Source organism: Manis pentadactyla, chromosome 12, assembly GCF_030020395.1.
Source record: "Manis pentadactyla isolate mManPen7 chromosome 12, mManPen7.hap1, whole genome shotgun sequence".
In the NCBI taxonomy this organism is placed as follows: domain Eukaryota; kingdom Metazoa; phylum Chordata; class Mammalia; order Pholidota; family Manidae; genus Manis; species Manis pentadactyla.
Window position 1 is genome coordinate 18,953,182 of NC_080030.1, and position 20,066 is coordinate 18,973,247.

Sequence of the window (20,066 nt, forward strand, 5' to 3'; positions counted from 1 at the left end):
TGCCGGCCACAGGGAAGCAAAGCGGGGTTGGAGGCTGACCTTTGCCCGGGGGAAGCCTGATGGGGACGGGATGGGGCTGTTTCCTTCACAGTCTGACACCCCCGGTGCTGGGGTGCGAAGGAGGGTGGGGAGCCAGGACAATGCGGTGCGGATGCCCCACGTCCCGTGGCAGGGTCCCTTGGCCCGTCTCCACGGGGGTGGGGGAAGGCGCTGGAACGAAGAGATCCAGGCCGGAGGTCAGGGTGTAGCCTTGGGCCTCCTGACAGCTGGGGGAGTGGGGGGGGTCCATTCCTTCCCGTCCAAGTTTCTTCCCTCGCTGCGTTTTTCTCCCCCACCCCGCCACCCCGTTTCTTCCTCCTCCTGCCCAGCCCCCCACCTCCCCTCTCCCCTCCCCCACCCCGCCCCCTCCCAGCTCTCCTGCCTCCCGCGGAGCCTCCCCGCGCACCCGGCTCTCCTCCACCACCCCCGCGGCTCCCAGCCGACCCCCCTCCCCTCCCCCTCTCGCGCCGGCCCGCCCTCCCCCTCCGACTGGCTCCTGCCTCCCCTGCGTTCTCCCAGCCGTCCAGCCCCCCTTTCCCCCTCCGTCTCTCTCTTCCCTTCATCCCTGCATCCCGGCCTCTCTCCCCACCTTCCCCAGCACGAGAGGAGGCCGCTCCCCGCCTCCAGGCCGCTCCCTGCCTCCAGCCCCCTCCCCGTCGGGGGGCTGGACTCTGCGCTCTCCCTGGGGCCGCCGCCATCTTGCAGGATGCAGGGGAGGGAGCCGCGAGCGAACCGGGGAAACAATGCATCTTTTATGAAGCCTCCCCCCAAGCCCCGCCCGCCTGGAGATCTTACGGTTCCGCGGCATTGATTTCCCTCGGCAGGGAGGGGCCTCTCGCACCGAAGGGCGGGCGGGGGCGGAGGCGGGGGCCATCCCCCATCCCGGGGCTTGTGGGGAGTCACTGCGCCCTCCCCCCGGAGTTCCCCACCCCCGATCCCGGGGCTCCTGGCCGTGGAGGACGCCGTGGGCCTGGGGCGCTGGTTCTCTGAAGCGGGGGCCCCGCACGTGGCATCCTAGCAACTCCTGGGCTCAGGACGCCCAGCAGAGTCCCTCCTAGGCCTTGGCCACAAAGGGCGCAGGAGACCCTCGGGTGCCCTTGGGGTCCGCGGTGTGCAGCCCTGCCCCCCGGGACACGTGTCTCCCCACCCACCCCGCAGTGCCTCCCCCCTCCCTGTCTCGTCTCCATCCCTTTTGCTCTAACGTCTTGCCACCTCACTCCCATCTTTTCCAGCTCCCGCCTCCCCCCCTTCCCCAGGCCACCTCTTCTTCCCTGCCGACTGCGCCCTCCCCCTAAGCCCCCTTCCCGGCGTGCTAAAGGCCCGCTGGCGGGCGGCTCCGCAGCTCTTTCCGGGGGCGTCGGGTTTGCAGCCAGGAGAGATGCCGGAGCGTTCCAGGGATGGGGGGAGGATTATACACACATAAATCTGGGATAATGATGGTGGTGCTAATGGGGCTGGCAGCCGCAGCTCCCCAGCACGCCCCCCCACGTACTCACTCAAAGATCAACCAGAGCTTCTCAGCTCTCCTGAGGGTCCATAGATCCTTGTCATTTCTCTGAATGGGCCCCGCTGGGTATACAGGGGACAACTCGTCCATGCCTTGGGTCTCAATTCAATTTGCAACTTGCCACTTGTCTGCCCTGCGGCCCAAGTAGGGACCACCATAAGCACAGGTGGATTTTCCCGGGCTGCAGGCTTCCTCCCCCTATTATCCCCCCACCAAGGTGGATCCCCACATCTCTAGGTTACCCGAGGCGACACCACCCACACAACATGACATCTTTCAAGTCAGACTTGGGTTTTCTTGCCCTTTCCCCATTTCTTAGCTGTGTGACCTTGGGCAAATCCTTTAACCTCTCTGAGATGCAATTCCCTCTAAATTGAGGATGATAATAAGCACTTAAAACAGAGCCTGAATTCACCGCTTCTATAGCCCCCCACCCTGGTCCTGCTTCCATCGTAGCTCCCGTGGATTACTGGGTCGCGTCTGCTCTGAACTCCCTGCTTCTGCCCTACCGCCATCAGTCCTTACAGCTGCCCAGAGGGGTTATTGAAAAGACATGGAAATTCATGTTGTCTTTCTGTTCCGAATGCTGCAGTCCATCCCCATGGCTCTTAGATTCTACGCAAATCCTTCACTCAGCCTCCTCTGGATGCCGCCCCCTATTGCTTGCTCCACTTCAGCTCCACTGACTGAGCTTTTGTACTGGCTGTTCCCCCCTCCTGGAACACCGTTCCCCCTAGATCTCACGTGGCCCACTCCGCCTCCTTCCTCAAGCCCCTGCTCCATGTCACCTCCTACAGGGGACCTTCCCGACCACCCTTTCTAACCACCACCTTTCCAGCACTTCCACCCTCTGATATTGCCTTGTTAATATGGTTTCATGTTTATAGTTTTGTCTCACTTCTCCCCACTGGACCAGTCTCTTTCTAGACCTTGACACTTGTTCCCAGTGGGTCCCACAATATCTGGCATCTATCAGATTTTCAAATTGGTGTTGAATAAGGGAATTAAGTTAGAATGTTGTAATTATATAAGGATATAACTGACATAAAGTCCTTGGCATGTCACAGACATTCAAGAAACCAGGGTGTCTGCCTTCTTCATAAAGGTGGAGCCAGAAAAGAATAATCTGAGGCTATTTGCTTTTGTGCCCTCTCCCAGTCCAGAACCTGGGGATAACTTGGAGTAGGAAATATTCCCCCAGAGGGAGGTTATTTGCAATAGGTATATCTGACAAAGGACCCATATCCAGAATATATAAAGAGTTCTTATAAATCAATAAGAAATGGCAAACAACCAAATTTATAAATGATAGAAAACTTAGACAGCTAAATGGCCAATAAGTGCATGGAAAGATGTGCAATGTCATCAATGATCAGAGAAATGCAAATAAAACCACAATGAAATACTACAACACACCCATCAGAATGGCTAAAATGAAAAAGACTGATGGGGAGGGAAGGAGAAAAAAAAAAGACTGATGCTGGCAAGGATGTGGAGCAACTGGAACTTTCATACACTGCTGGTGAGAATATAAAATGACAACCACTTTGGAAAACTGGCAGTATCTCCTAAAACTGCACATACACCTGCCCTCTGGGCCATCAGTTCTACTTCTGGGTATTTACCCAACAGAAATGTGAACTTGGGTTCCCTAAAAGACACATACAGTAATGTTTGTGGCAGCTGTATTCATAACCAATCACTGAAAACAATTCAAATATCCATTAGCAGTAGAATAAATAAGCAAATAGTGGTATATCCCGGCAATGGAATATTACACAACAAAGAAAATGGATAGTCTACTAAAACTTGTGGTGGCTAGGATGATTCCTTTGAGCTTAAATGTAATTTCAAAGACACCAGACACAGAAGAGGACACGTGGTCCAGTTCCATTTATTCAAAGTTCAGGGACAGGCAAAAGTAACCTATGGTGACAAAGTCACTCTGGGGGCAACTGACTTCCGGAAAAGGGCACGAGGGAGCTTTCTGAAGGGATGGACACATTTTCTCTTGATCTGGGTGGTGGATGCACAGGTATACACATGTAAAAATCCATCAAGCTGGAAATGAAGATCAGCACAAGTTATACCTCATTCAGATAAAAAGCTGTGGCAGGGGGGAAGGAAACGGAAAAGGAAATGCCTCCTAGAGCTCTGTGTGACCCATATGCTCTGTGAATCCTGACACCACCCTCCTCAGAGGTTTTGTGGCAATCTTCCAGGGTAGATGGAAGTTGCAAAACTGAAACAGTTGCCCCAGATTCAGGGAGAAGGTCCAAGGAGGGAGGCCCCTCCCCACATCTCTGGGGTGTGGGTGGTCCAGTCTGAGGGGAAGGGATGTTCTTGAGGTCTTCCTACCCCTTGATCCCCTTCCAGCCCAAGCTGTGGGCCCAGCCAACTCCTGTATCAGAAAATGCGAGTGAGTCTGGTTGCTATGGCAACAGGGCTTCCAGGCCCCCAGGAACCCGCTGCTCTGCCTCATCACATGGGGAGTTTTTCCCCCTAAAAAATGAAATGGGAGTTGGAGGAGAGAGGAACCCCCCTTTCTTCCAATCTTGAAGGATGTGCTTGCCGGGCTCCAGCTTTACCCCAAGCCCCTGGTTTGGAGAGGACCATCTGAGTGGAACCCAGACAGCAGCTGAGGATGGAGAGGGGAAGAGGACCTGCCCCTGGGGTATGCCAGCCCACCTAGGTTCCCAAAAAAGCCCATGAAAACAGTCTTTCTCCAGCTCCGACTTTTCCTGTTTGTTCATTTGTTTCTTCCATGGGAGACATGGACTGACGGGTAGAAAGAGCACTGTGTTTTGAGTCAGAAGGAAAGGAAGGTCAATGGTCTGGCAGCCTGGCTGTGTGGTCTTGCCTCATTCCTCACCTTCTCTGGTTTCATAGACAATAATAGTTTCTATATTACAGTGTTATTGTGAGGACTTACATGAATTAAGTCAAAAAAGCACAACTTCTAATACACAGCTGTCACTCAGTACATCTATTACTGTTCTTAGGTGCCCGTGCCCACCACTTTGATGTGTAATCATGTGTGTGTGCCTCACAGCAACTTTGTGAGGTAACCATTATCATGCCCATTTCATAAATTCGGTAACTCAGTCTTGAGCACCCCTTGCAGGTAAGGGCATTTTCCAGTCTCCCAGGAATCCTGGACCCTTGAACCAGCCGAGTCCGAAGCTCAGCTGTAAAATGGGCTGGTGGCTCCCCAGGGAGGGTCAGGGATACTGCTTCAGCCTGTCCTCTGTGTCCTGGCTTCCTGTGTGTGTTCAGGGAGTCACAGCTGCTGCAGGGCTAGTGTGTCCTGAGGTCACAAGTGCCTCCTGCCCCTGCCCCTCCCTCTTTTACATTTCCCAGGGGATGCAGGAAATCCCTCCTTGGGGCAAAAATATCCAGATATTACAGATGAATGCTCCTGACCTCTATCGCAGCTCCCTCATTAAAGCACCCGCTGTTGTCTCTTTGGGGTATATTCTTATGGATCTTTCTCTGAACATTTATATATGCCTATTCCCACCTATATAAATGTAGTACTGATTTGTGTGATGTGTTAATTTGGGTTCCCTCAAAAGCATAGACCCTGAGACAAGCAAGGATGTGGGGGCAGTCTACTGTCCTGGGAGGTGATCCCGGGAAACAGCTGTAGGGGGTAGGGTAAGGGGAAAGGAAGGGCAGGTTGGGGGTCTCAAAGATGGCCACCCCTCGGATTTATCCCATGGCACAAGCTCTTCTCACAATATGCTGATACTTCTCCCGGAAGAGGGGAGGTCTGTGCTCCCTCTCCTTGAATCTGGGCAGAGCTTGTGACTGATGTGACCAATGGAGTAAAAAGGAAGTGATTCTGAGAGGTTTTAGAGGCTGGGTCATAAAAGGAAAGAGGGCTTCCACCTAGTTCTCTCTCTCTCAATCCTTGCCCTTGGAACCTGGCTGCCATATCGTAAAGAAGCCCAGACCACATGAGGGGACAAATGTGGGGGTTCCAGACAATACATAGGTCTTCAACCAGCAGCCATCAGTCATGCACCGGGTGACTGACCCCTCAGAGGACTCCAGCCTCAGCTGTTGAGGCTTCTTTCTGAGGTCTTAGACATAGGGAAGCAGAGAGCAGCCATTCCCCTTGGGCCCTGTCAGAATGCCTGACCCATAGAAATCTGAGAGGTAAAGAGTAGTTGTTAATTTAAGCCACCAAGGTTTGTGTAATTAAGCAGGATTAGATAACTAACACAACAGGGAAAGTAGGAAGCCAACAGGTTGGGGTGTTAATGAGCAGGTGACCCTTGTGGGCACCTGGGGGGTCAGTCCTGCTGGGGAGCTCTGGGACACTCAGAGGGTGGGTGTAGGTTGCACATCTCTGCGCTGTCCCCCACAGGTGAGGGAGGTGGGGCATACCCAGCGGCTCCCACCCCTCCCTGATTGAGGGCTGCTCCTGGGGGCACTAACTGCCTCCCTGGAAAAGCCGCCAAGGTGGGGATGCAGCTACTAGGGGTGGGATGCTGGGAGCCTGGAGGGGAATTGTCTGCTAAAGCTTCAGGTGACCCCAGGGCAATTGGCACAGCATTGGCCACAGCTGCTACATGTCTTTTTAACATTTGAACACATGCTATTATCATACAGCCCACATCGGTCTGAAACTTGCTTTTATCACTGTATTCATTTCTTGGAGATGCTGCAACACATTGCCAGCAAGCTGGGTGGCTTAAAACAATAGAAATATATTTCTCCCAGTTCTGGAAGCCAGAATCTGAGATCAAGGGCCGGGCTCCTTCCAGAGCCTGTATGGAAGGATCCTTCCTTTCCTCTACCAGCTTCTGATGGCTCCTTGCATTCCTTGGCCTTCTTCCCTGCCTATCTCCAATCTCCAATCTCCCCTCTCCCGACTCTTATAAGGACATTAGTCCTTGGATTTCGGACCTACCCTAAAATCCGGGATGATCTCATCTTGACATCTTTAACTAATTCCATCCTCAAAGACCCTACTTCCAAATAAGGTCAGAATCACGGGTACTGGAGATTAGGACATGGGAGACTGGATGTACTTTTTGGGGCAGGGGGGATGCAAATCAACCCCTTACAACCACAATAGGTATTTTGGTGCTTTTTACACCTCTTTTTTTTTTTTGTCTCATTTTCCATAAGGACCATAATTCATGTAATTCATTCCTGTGGCTAAACCTTAGATTGTTTCTGACTTTGTGTCCTTTTCAAAGTTGTTTGTACCGTCTTGAATGGGAGAACAAATATTTCTCTAAAAGGGGTTCCCACAGTAGAATGGCTGGCTAGTTCTGAATTCCAGGTTAAGGAGGGTAGGATAAGCTACTTGCTCCGTGGCCTTCAAGATCCTTGAAGGTTTGGGGTGCTGGAGCAAACTTGGGGGGGCTCCCTGCTTCTCTGGCTTCGCATTCAGCCAGCAGGAGGAGCGGGTTTGAGGTGGAGGGAGGGAGGGGAGTGGGGTCAGCTGCAAACCCACCCTAAAAGCTGGTTACTTGCCTGAGCAGGATCACAGCTCCCGGGGTGGTAATGGCCCCCAGCCTTCCAGATGAACAGACCTAAGTCACCTATGAAACTTGCAGAGTTCCCCCAGGGGGACCCCTCACCAAAAAGGCTTCTTCCTTTAAGCTTTGCCTCTTATCACAAGGGTTATATTTAGGGAGGATTTAAAAATATTTAGCTCTTGATGCTCCACATTGCTAGTCATCAGAGAAATGCAAATTAAAACCACAATGAGATATCACCTCACACCAGTAAGGATGGCCAACATCCAAGACAAACAACAACAAATGTTGGTGAGGATGTGGGGACAGGGGAATCCTCCTACACTGCTGGTGGGAATGTAAACTAGTTCAATCATTGTGGAAAGCAGTATGGAGGTTCCTCAAAAAACTCAAAATAGACATACTATTTGACCCAGGAATTCCACTCCTAGGAATTTACCCTAAGAATGCAGCAGCCAGTTTGAAAAAGACATATGCACCCCTATGTTTATCGTTGCACTATTTACAATAGCCAAGAAATGGAAGCAACCTAAGTGTCCATCAGTAGATGAATGGATAAAGAAGATGTGGTACATATACACAATGGAATATTTTTCAGCCATAAGAAGAAACAAAATCCTACCATTTGCAACAACGTGGATAGAGCTGGAGGGTATTATGCTCAGTGAATTAAGCCAGGCGGAAAAAGACAAGTATCAAATGATTTCACTCATCTGTGGAGTATAAGAACAAAGAAAAAACTGAAGGAACGAAACAGCAGCAGACTCACAGAACCCAAGAATGGACTAAAAGTTACCAAAGGGAAAGGGACTGGGGAGGATGGGTGGAAAGGGAGGGATAAGGGGGGAAAAGGGGCATTATTATTAGCACACATAATGGGGGGTGGGGGGCACGGGGAGGGCTGTACAACACAGAGAAGACAAGTAGTGATTCTATAGCATCTTACTACGCTGATGGACAGTGACTGTAATGGGGTATGTGGGGGGGACTTGATAATAGGGGGAGTCTAGTAACCATAATGTTCAAGTAATTGTACATTAATGACATAAAAAAAAATATTTAGCTCTTTTTTTTTTTCTTTTTGCAGGTGGAAAACGCACAGTGTGTACCAATAGACAATGAAGTCAGCCCACATTTTCAGCCTTGAGGAAATCACTGTTGTTCTTTCTGTGTTTATCCTTCTAGGGCAGGACTTTGGGGTCAAAGTTGAGCCCAAGTCCCAGCCTGATTGCAACAGGCTGTGTGACCTTGGGCAGGTTCATTCACCTTTCTGAGCTTCAGTTTCCTTATCTATAAATGGGGTGACCATAGTACCTGGCTTCATCACTTGCTGGGAGGTGCTAATGCACAGGGGTTGATCAGTGTCAGTTCTTGTTATTGTTTATCAATGGTTTAGGTAGTTTTTCAAATCCCCATTCTGGCTTTCTAGAGATAACGGGATTTCAGCTCTTTCTGTGGTCAAAACAATTTCTGATCTTGCTCAACAGTCCTACAACCTCACAAGATTGTTCCTCATTGCCATGCTTTTTGGAGGTCTTACGTCTGCTTATATCCTTTTTCCATTAGCACCCTTGAAACTTCAGGTTAATGTCTGAGGTCTTACTAGATGCCAGGGACCGTGCTAACCATGTGACAGACATCATTTTCTGTAACCATCATACTAACCATCCTAATAATGAGGTCAGCTAGTAGGTGGTGGTGGTGGGGGGTGTTCTTCCCATCCCTTGTCTTCAGCACTGCTGGTTGGTCCCCGTGGAGTAACTCCCTGTGCCCATTTTACATAACCGATCTCATTACTATTGTGTCTAAACTATGAGTTAACTGGCTGTAAGTAAGGGCTATAGCCATTAGTGTAATTCAGCCCCACAGCAATGTACTGACCATCCACAGGATGCCAGATCTGTTTTATTTTTTTGAAACACTGAGTTGCATTTATTTGGGAATTTAGGGATGGCAATCCAAAGAGACGCAGATTGAGGTAGCACCCTAAACTGTCCTCCGAGCCGCAGACAAAGTTGAGGGGTTTTAAAGATAAACAACAGAAGTTAACTCATTTGCATAAATTATTTTGAACATTTTGCATTTGGAACCTGCAGACAAGTTTGCACACTATTCAGTGTCTGGTTGCACATCAGGCAAGTGTCCGTATAGGTCCATTAACAGCTGGTGCTCTGGGGAATGCTGTGTGGCACTCTTCTGACATGAGATGGCCACCGTGTGCAGACCTCATTTCCTTAGTGGCTTCCTGGCTCCATTTTTGTTTCCTTTAGCCACGCTGACTCCATTTTTATTTGATGTCCCACGGCACACTAGGCTTGCACCTACCACAGCTTCCAGGACATGTATCTTATTCGACCAAACCACTCCCACAGCTGTATGGCGGTGCCTGGGCCTTGAGTTTTCTGGGGGTTCACTGCCCATCCTCTTCCTCGCAGATGTTCCAGCAAAGCCTGCAGAGTGTCCTACAAGGCTTGTGTGGGTGACCGCGAGCCCGATCCATTTCTGCACCCTTCCTCCACAATCTTAAGAGTGTATAGAGAGGCCTGAACTGGGCGCAGTCATGTATATGGTCCAGATGGTCTCAGCACGTCTCATGGCTGTGCCCTTGGGGCAGCTTCCGGGAGCAGGAAAGCAAGCAGGATGCACATTCCAAGGACAGGGGAGCAGGTGAGAAGCCCCTGATTGCCGAGGTCCAGCTCGCGGGTGCACCAGGGGTCGTGCCTACTCGAGGACCTCCCCCAGGAGAGGCTCAGGGCTTGGACTCTGCACAGCTCCATCAGCTGGCATCGACCCAGGCCAAGACTGAGGGAGTCCAGGGGCAGAAGAAGCTGCTGGCGTTCTGACAGCCACGAGGGCTCCTGAAGGACGGGTCGCACCAAGGGGATCCCTCTCCGCAGCAAGCCACGCGGGACTGGGGGATGGGTGCCACAGGTAAAACACCTCCTACGCTTTTCTATGTGGCCACCTTCACATTTTGGGCTCCACTGGGTTGCTGCACTTCTTAATTGCTCTCCAGAGCACTCACGGCTGTTTTCATCAGCGCCTGATTGTTAAATCATTGTTTCAGTGGAGGTCTTAGCGACTTCCTAGTCCACTGTCTGCTGATGTCACTCTCCTAAATTTTCTTTATAAGAGACAAAGATGGTCCACGGGGAACACATTTAGTTGGGCTGCATTCAGGGAGCTAGCCCAGCAGGGGCAAGCCAGGACCCAAGGAAAACTAGCTCATTTCCGCTCTCCTCTCCAAAGGCACCTGGTAACTGTCTTTGATGCTGAAGTTCGGTTAAGGAAGCACCCAGAGGACAGAAGTTGCAGGCAATGACAGAAGGTAGATGATTTTTTTATTTTCCTGCTTACAGAAGAAGATAAATTCCTGGGCCCTGATCCATTTAGACTGGAGTTGACTCATTAAAGGTGTTGGAAATGTCTCTTAGTTGCTCAAGATTTGGATCACAGACCTTTCTCAGGAGCTGTGGGTGTGTCAGCCGTCACACTGAAGGTCAGTGCCAGCCCTACCCCGGCAGCCCGGGGGGCTTTGGGAGGAGGTATTGGCATAGACTGCCGGGGTCATCGTCCCCGTTCATACAAGGCATATGCTTGTATGAACTGATTTATGTCATAGGGAATGGAGGCCCAAGGAGCATCAGAGGCTCCCAGACATGTCTGCTGGAGATCAGAAGGCTGAGGATCCCCTGATGAACTCCCTCCAGAGGCACCAGCCCCTCTGGGTTGCTTGATACCAGGAGGCGAAGGTGACTCATGGTCGCAGTGGTCTGAAATGTCAGGACTCGTGGGACTAGTGTTTGGAGACGTCTCGGCTGAAGGGCTATCCTCTTCCTTCACGGAGGCAGTTTTGTTTGGTGCTTCTAGTGATGGACTGGGTTGAGGGGATCACTGCTGTTTCCTCCTTTGGACACTCTGGTTCTTGCACCAAGTCTGGGGAGGGAGGAGGTGATCAGGAGAATAAAGGGGCATGGGTCCCAAGGAGGGCTCTCCTGTTCCTCAGGAACCAGGTTGCTTGATGTGAGAAAGCTCATCTTGCATCTCTCCCTATTTGTCTAAACAAGGGAATTTCTTTCTATCCTCTGCTGTTCTGGGCTCCAGAGGGCAGAGGGAGTGTGCGATTGTGTCTGCAACGTGTAGGATAGGACAGATCGGGAGGTGTCAAGAAAAGATACTGGTAAGCTCTGGGTTTTCAAATAGAGGATTCTAGAGTCTGAGAACGTGAAGTGGGGGTCTAACATGCGGTTCTTATGCACTGAATACTCTGTGGACCTTCGGTGCAAGGTTCTAGATGACTATGAATGTCCTGATTCAGCAGAAGCTAGAAATAAACAGGAACAGCCCCAAAGGGGAGTGCCTGAGATCCAGCCCCCAAGGGGTCCTGTGTAGCGTTGTGGGTGTGGAGTCAGAAGGTGTGGGTTCAAATTCTAGCTCTTGTGTTTATAATGCTAGGAAGACAGTTCCTCTCTGGGAGCTTAGGATTCCTCAATAAAGTGGTGGTCATGAGAATAAAAATATGAAGTACTTAACATCTGCCCTGGCGCATAGCAATGACTCAATAAGTAGAAACTGCCTGCTGATGAAAAGTGTGAGAGGCTCTGGGCGAGGTGTGCTACCTAGAGACATGTTCAGGGGCACACGTTTATTACGGATTCATCCAGACGGGTAACAGATCGGTTCATTCATGGTGATCCGACTTGGGTTCATGGTCTCTTCGAATCTATCTTTCTGGGCGCGAACCTGTTCCAGAGTGAAGCCGGTGCGGCTCCGGCGAGCACACCTTGGCTTTTCTGCCATAGTCTCCTTCCATGACCGCTGTGTATTCTCTGAGCTGCTGAACTCAGCCTATGTCCGGATGCCAGATCTTATACTTCTCAAGACAAGATTAATGTGATCCTTGTCTTCCTGGAGCTTAAAGACCTCCTGGGTCACATGCTCTTGTTGATACATGGACTTTGTGATGTGCACTTCGGTGCAGTGTTCCCTTGCATTTCGATACTCGGTTGAGTTCCAGATGGTTAAAGGTGCCAGAAAAATGACAGGGGGACAGTACGCTGGTGTCATTGGTGTTGCCTTGTCTGGGAGTTGGAGCCAGTTAGTGGGCGGGGGGGGAAAGCAAAGGAAACCGTTAAGACCAGAAAGTTTAAGGGGCCTAAGCTCTGGCCCTCAAATTCCTGGATTTGAATCTCAGATTCATCATTTACTTGTGACGTGACCTTGAACAAGCTCCCTCCTTTCCTCATGCCTCAGTTTCTCCATCTACAGAGCAGACCTCATGATAACCTCCTAAATCTATGCTGAGAACTCAGAAGCTACATAAAGCTTTAGACAGCTACTGGCACAGAGCAAGCACTTAATAAATTATAGTGACTATTGCCATGTTCCCTGTGGGCTCTCCGGGGAGCAGCGGGACCGAGGTCCAGATTCTGAACTTGCAGGGCTGGTGTGGAGGAGTACGAGGGGGTGTGGACCCCAGCCCCAGCTCTGGAGGGGCTGCCGAGTACAGGGTAGAGGCGGTGGGGGAAGGGCCCCGGCTCACTCCAGCAAGGCTGTTAATTACCTCTCAGGGTCACGGGTATTAAGGAGCCTCCGAGAGGGGATCTTCGCCCAGCCCTCTGTATATTGATCTCATCTAATCTCTCAGCAGGCGGACCCATAGCTAAATCCTCTTTAACTCATTACCTGCCCTTTCTGGGCAAGGCGGCCCCAGGCAGGGCTTACTTAGCTCGCAGCAAAAGAGGCCTGGGAAGCTGAAGCACTTTGAGGGGCATCTGGGCACCCCACCCCACAATGGAGGATGGACAGGGCGATGTGTACGTGGGGGGGACGTCCCCGAGGATGGCAAGCTGCGGCTGCTTCCCCTCTGCCTGCCACCGTGTGCCAGGACACCTCCCATTTCTCTCCCCTGTCTGGGAGTCTGCTGTCGCGGTCACAGACCCTGAGTGAGAGCCCCCCTCTGGCCGGCCGTGGCCTCCCGCCGTCCCCAGCATCCCCACTGGCGCCCAGGGGAGGATTTAGGAGCTGGCCCTAGCCCGCCGCACTGCTTTGCTGCTGTCCTCTTCTTAAAGAAACCAGAGCTGCGGGGTGCACCGCCTGGCCCCGGCCCCCCTGCTCAGGCTGGGTCCACGGAGGGCAGCTGGGCTTCACTGGAGTTGCCAGTGCTCTTTGGGCCCCTGCGTGACGTGGATTGCTCAGGGGGCTCCTCAGTTCCCAGCTTTGAAGTGAGCTCTGGTTTGGGTGATGGAGAAACCAGGGGCTCTGGGACATGTGGGCAGCCCGTGGAGGACACAGAGGCCGCCTTGGAAAGGCAGCTTGCTGACACTTTTTCAAGTTCTGGTGACAGCAATCTGGACTCGAATCCTGCCTCCACCACTTTCTGCTGGGAGAACCCGAGCAAGTGACATTGCCTTTTGGAGCCTGTTTTCTCACCCGTCACCTGTCACCTCCTCTGCCTGGATCAAGAACTGAGTGAGTTCTGAGGGAGTGTCCTGGCCAAGAGACAACCAGTACATGAAGGACGGTGAGGGGTGGCAGCAGGCCACCACCTTCTGGAGGTCCAGGGCTGCAGGCTGAAGTTGACATGACCACTTGCTCTTGCCCAGGCAGCTGGGTGGCACGGGTGCAGGGTGGATCTCTGTGAGGGCAGGGACTGCCTGTTGGTCCAGGGGTGGAGCTGCCCAGCTCACATCTCCCTCCCCAGAATACATGAAGGAGCTCTGGGGTCTGAGTTCAGGGTCCCACACAGGTGTGCTCTGACCTGTGCCTCAGTGTTGGGACATCCCTGGCACACACCTGGGGCACACCTGGGGCATACCTAGAGCCTGCGTGGAGCATACCTTGCAGGCTTTCGGCCACTAGTCCATCATGGCCCTGCTCAACCAGCATCAGGCACCTGGGTGAGGTCATTTTTCCCAATAAAACCCCAAACCAGGAACCTGTAAATAGCTCAATGTGCCAGGCACTGTCCTCAGTCCTTCACATTCATGAACTTATTTAATTTTCACAACAGTCTGTAAGTGGGAGCCCATGCCTGCTGCCAGTCAAGAATTGTGCTCCCTGCCCACCTTGAGGGTCAGGTCACGTGACTAGTTCTAACCAATGAGCTGTGAGTGCAATTGACACGCATCTTTCCCAGGCTAACGCCTTCAATTGCCGGTGCATGACCTTCCAAAGCTCTTAGTTCATTCTGATGTGACCGCAAGCCATGTTCCAGAATGTTCCAGAATGTGCTCCACTGGAACTACGATGAGCAGAGCCCACCCCCAGTGACCCCAAATGGACCTGAAATCTGAGCGAAAAATAAACCTTCTGATTTTCAGCCACTGAGATTTGGGGTTTCTTTGTTTCTGCAGCCCATCCTAACCATTAGGGTTACAACCCCATTTTACAGATGAGAAAACTGAGGCACAGGTTCCATCACTTGCCCTCAGTTGCTTAGCTAGCAAGTGACAGAGTCAGAGTCTGGGTGGTCTCACTCCAGGGTTTCTGCTGTCATTTCCAAGTGTCTCTCTGTGCAGAGTGAAGTCACCCTGGGGGGACTGGAGTGTATGGAAAATTTATAACCTGCAGTGGATTCTGGGTGAGGTTGGTTTCTGCTGTCCTGTTGTGACTGGTTGTGTGGGATATTTGCTTCTTGCTTTCTTGAGCACTGGCTCTCCTGGAAGATTCCCCTCCATCAGCTACCCTGTGGGGGACATGGGGGGCTGGATGAGAGGATCAGGGAGCTTGCTCCTCTCTCGATCCTCACTTAGAAAGTTCAGCTCCTTCGGCTCCTCCTTGCCCATCCCAGGGACCAATCCCTCCAGGCCTGGCGGATCTCCCCAGTACCCCAAGCTCTCCAATACCTAGACGCCTTGAGCCCCAGTGCTTTTCCCACTGCCACTTGTTAAGAACTGGAGATGAAATGTTGTAAGAGAAAAATCCTGAAGCCAGAGAGTGGAGCCCTGAGATGAAGCTTCAAAAATATCTTCTCCCCTCTTCACTCCAGGCTGCTCCCTTTCCTCTTTCAGGGTCTCTGAGGTCCCCCTGCAGCCCCCGGAGAGCCAGAGTCACAGGGCCCACTCTCCTGCCCTCGGAGGCTGCCAGGGAAAACCAGACAGTCAGGGTTCAGGTTACCTCCATGCAAACCTCAGCTTCTCCCGCCCCGACCGGTTAACTCGACACTTATTCTATATTAAATACCAACTGGGCCAATTTTCTGCTGTAATTAAAACCTCTGCAGACATGTCCCCACTCATCAGTGATGAGTTCATTAACCTCCAGCTCTGAAGGAATGTGGGGCAGGAAGGAGAGAAGGACAGAAAAGGGTTTGCTCTGGGAGGGGAGAGTGGACGCTGGGAGACGCTGGGTTTGGAACATCCTGTCTGCTTATTCGGTTCTGGGCAGGAGGCAGGTGGTCACATGTGCAGAACTGTCAGCATCTTGTGTGTTTGCTGCCTCTGCAGTGGAGGCTCAGAAGTATCCACCCAGGCCAGGCTGACCTGCCCCAAACCTGGCCTGCCAGATGACAGCTGAATGTCTTTTGAGAGTCCCATTTCCCAGACTGGTAACAAGCACCATGTCTGAACCTGGAAACCACTTCTTCTAGCTGAGCAATCTGGGTTTGTTTGCTATGTAGCACAACATAGGCTATCCTGAATTTACACATTATAGCCCTACTTACAGTCAGGGAAACTGAGCCTCAGTTTGCTTAATAATCCAAGAGGGACTAAGATGGTTCTTGGCAAGGGCATCCCAGGTCCTGGAAAAAGACCCTCAAGGGAAACCGGCCAGGCTAGTTTCCAGGTCCGCTGGAAACTACGTGAGATTCACCGTTGCCAGCCACGGGACCTGGAAGCTCAATCCCTAGAACCTTTGCAGCAGCTCAAAGCCATCAGAGGGCACTGCAGACTGGAGCACATTCCAGCCCCAAGAAGCCATTCTTGGCTTCTTTTTTTAATCAATAGATTTTATTTTTAGAGCAGTTTTAGGTTTACAGAAAAACTGTACAAATAGTGCAGACGGTTTCCATATACCTCCCCCAACTTCTCCTATGATTAACATCTTGCATTAATGTGCTACATTTGCTACAACTGATGCGGCAACAGTGATACATTATTACTAACTGAAGTTCACTGGTTACATTAGGGTTCACTCCTGGTATTGCACATTCCACGGATTTGGACCTTTGCAAGATTTCAGGGATTCACCATTACAGTATCACACAGAATAGTCTCACCACCCTAAAAATCCCCTGTGCTCACCTCTTCCTCTCTCACCCCTTTCCCCAAAGCCCGGGCAGTTCTTTTGACTGTCTCTATAGTTTTGTCTTTTCCAGAATGTCACATACTTGGAACCATACAATCTGTAGCTTTTTCAGACTGGCTTCTTTCACGCAGCGCCATGCACTGAAGATTCCTCTGCGTCATCCAAAGTTTGATAGCTCATTTCTTTTGTTGTTGAAAACTACTCCATTCTTTACTTTTAAACATCCCCTTCATCGTCAGGGCTCAACTTTTTCACCTAACATTTGTTGCTCTGTAAAGAGGAACTCAATCCAAGAGATGTCTGAGAAGGAATGACCTCATGAACTCATGGGACAAGGGAGCTCTCTCCAACACCTGGGCCTAATCCTCTATGGCCCAGGATCACCACACTCCTCCGTGCCAGCATGCCCCCACGCCCTGGAACCCTTCTGGCCACCATCTGTGTTCCACCTTTTCGGTATTCTGGATTATCTGCTAACAGCTTGGAATCTTGTGCCTCAGGGGCTGGAAGTCTGGGAACTACTTGTCTCATACTCCCTTGTCAGCAGGCTGTAGGGTGAGTCTCCAACGAAGAGGCATCCGTGGGAGATCTGTCAGGTGGATGAGAAGCAGGAGCTATCTCGGGGAATTTCCCAATCTGGGAAATGGGACTCTCAAAAGACATTCAGCTGTGATCTGGCAGTTTCTGTCAATAGCCAACAAAGGTTGGTTGTGAGATTTGCCTGGCACCTTCCTGGCACCATCCTGCCATTCGCTTTCTTTGATATTGAGAGCAGGCAGTTGAGATTATTAAGCATCGGCTGTGATTCTCCATGGTTCCTGTCCATGCTGCCTTCTTGGATGCTGGGCACGACTCCTACCAGCCCTCTCAGTGGGTCTGCAGGCTCTGATTCCCTGAATTAAATCCCTTCCTATTGAAATACCTACAATGCCTTCTGTCTTCTTAGCCTGAGCCTGACCAATGCAACAGGATTCTGGGTAAGATAGAATATCAGGCTACTGGAGGGAAGATCTCCAGCCTGGTAATGTGGACATGCACCTGCTGTCATCTGTTCCTGGCCTATGTCTGGGGCTGCCTGTCTGCTGCCTATAGAAACCACCAGACTGATGCACAGAAAAGTCCTAGAGATCCCCCAGCTCTGCCTTTCATTTGGTCATTCCCAAGACTGAATAATTAGCTCTATGATCTTGAACAAAGGCTTCCTTTCTCCACGCCCCAGTGTTCCCATCAATCAAATGGGTGAGTGGCTGCTACCTTTTGCTTGAGCGTGCTAGGCAATTAAAATTGGACTCCATGGGCAAAGGGGCTTTGAAAGAGGTAGAACCCCTGCAGGTACCCCTGGCTGGAGTCTGGCACCCAAACCCCTGGAGTTCCATTTCAGTGTCACCCCTATTTTCTGGCTTGGCTGTGGTCCTTTCCTTCGATGCATTTTTTTCTCCTCCATCTCTTGCTGCTCCCTCCATCTTGTGTCTCCACGTTTCCTGTTCTCTCTCCCACCCACTCTTCCCCTGCTCTCCACCACTTCCTTGTCCCAGACTCAGGGATGTGAGAAAGTTCTGGCAGAAATTGCAATCTCTTCTCCTCTCATGTGGCTCCTAGATAAGACAGTAAAAATCCAATTTTTAGCAATTTGCTTCATTTGTGAGCTCTCCCGTGTCTCTCTTTCTTCTCCTGACACCAGCTTAGCAAAATTGCCTGGGCGGAGTGGATATTTTTAACCACTTAGTAGTCAGAAGAGGTTCATAAAAAGTTTTGTGAGAGACTGGCCCCAGCCCTGTGCAGTAGGCTGCTGGCGGTGTGCTCACAGGGTAAGTGGAAGAGCATTTAAGGAAGGGAGGTGAGCAGGTTGAAGGGGGCTAGGGGAGCAGGAAGGGGCACAGGGAGGGAATAGTTACCAGAATGAGAGAGAGGGAGAGCCGTGGGGAGAGGGTCCTCCAGGCAGAAGCTGGGGCCACAGAGCGAGCCAGCCCTGAGACAAGGCTTCTTGTCTGGCGACAAGAGTTACCAAAGGAACATGCCAAGCAGTTTGGGAAGGGGCATCTCCTTCCCCAAACCAGAGGTGCCAGGCACACACTGGGTGCATTATGTATATTCCCTCATGGACTCCTCACAACATCTAATGAAGAAAGCATATTCCTTTTGTGAGTATTAGTTAAGGTAAATGTTAAGCTGCTGTAACAACAAGGCCCTCAAATACAAGTAACCCTTACTGTCCCAGTGTTTACTGCTTGGAAAATGGGATCAGTGCCCTTATAAAAGGGACCCCAGAGAGCCCCCTGTCCCCTCTGCCATCAGCGAGAAGATGTCGTCTGTGAACCAGGAAACAGGCTCTCACCAGACGCTGGATCTGCCGTCTCCCTCGCTATCTGAGCTTGCCATCCGGACTGTGCCATCTGAACTTAGGATAGGAATGGATGAGGACAGCAAGGGAAACAGTAAAGAGGCTTAAAGGACATAATCTCTGAATCACCTGACAGCCAGAGCTGGTGCATGGCCAGTGCTTCATAGAGCCAACCACTCTCCTGAGAGCTACAGGCAGTCAAGGATATCCCAGATGGCAGGCATTTGTTTCGGCTGCTGTAACAAAAATACCATAGGCTGGGTGTCTTATAAACAACAGACATTCATTTCTCTCAGTTCTGGAGGCTAAAAGTCCAGGATCAAGGCACCAGCAGATCCATGTTCACCCTCCAGCCAGTGAGAGGGATAAGTCAAGGGGAGGCCCTGCTTCTCCCCTTACAGGGAATCACCAAGAAAGGGCATATGTCACTGTTGCTCACATGCAATTGGCCCAAAATCACATGGTGTTGCTTCAAGGAAGGCTGGGAAATGTAGTATTTTTCCTGGGTGGCCATCACCTGCCTTAAACCGATGAGTTCTGTGAATACAAAAGACAAGGAAAATGGAGAGAAGACTGGAGAGTGACCACTTCATGGGTATAGGATTTCCATTAAGAGTGCTGAAAAAGTTGTGGAATGAGACAGTGGTGCACAGCATTGCAAATGTACTTAATGCCACTGAGTTGCACACTTTAAAATGGTTATAAGGGTAAATTTTATGTCCAGTGTATTTTATCCCAATAAAAAGTAATTAAAAAAAAAAAGAAAAGGTTGAGGGGGGACTGGATAATATGGGTGAATGTTGAAACCACAATGTTGCTCATGTGAAACCTTTGTAAGATTGTATATCAATGATACCTTAATTAAAAAAAAAAAGACAAGGAAAAGGGACATTGGAAGACAGTCTATGCCCCACTGGGAATCTGAGTGGAGAGAGAGCAAGCCAGGCACATGACAGGGGGCAGATTTTTGCTAGCAGGAGGAAAAGCACATGCAAAGGCCCTGAGGCTGGAAGTCACTGGGTGTATTTGAGAAACATCACAGAGGCTGGAGTGACATGCAGGAGGGAGAGAGTGGTAAGACACAGGGTCATGGAGGTGACAGGGGCTCAAAGGCCATGGGGAGGAGCCTACATTTTTTTCTAAGAGTGATGAAAAGTCAATGGAGGGTTTTCACCTTGAGAGAGACCAGGTCCAATTTAGGTTTAAAGTGGTCACTCTCAGGCCCAGGAGGGCTGAAGATCAGGATTCCACAATCCCAGGCCACCTGGGTACAGCTCAGGCCACTCCCACAGTTCATTCTTCCTTCCCCTCTGTAGGCTTTCTTTCCCCTTCCCCATTGGCTGTATGAGCAGTAGGTAGGAGTTTGGATTTGAATCCCAGCTCCCACACTTAATAACTGTGATCTCGTGTTATGGACTGCACATATCCCCTCTCC

General features: G+C 51.0%; 1 long non-coding RNA gene across 1 annotated transcript; it reads left to right on the forward strand.

Annotated features, from left to right (window-relative positions):
• The first annotated feature begins 8,311 nt into the window (after positions 1-8,311).
• LOC118909411 (uncharacterized) lies at positions 8,312-10,776 on the forward strand. Its single transcript, XR_005023626.2, has 3 exons — positions 8,312-9,708; positions 10,401-10,540; positions 10,664-10,776. It is a non-coding gene; the product is annotated as an uncharacterized LOC118909411 (long non-coding RNA).
• The last annotated feature ends 9,290 nt before the right edge of the window (positions 10,777-20,066 follow it).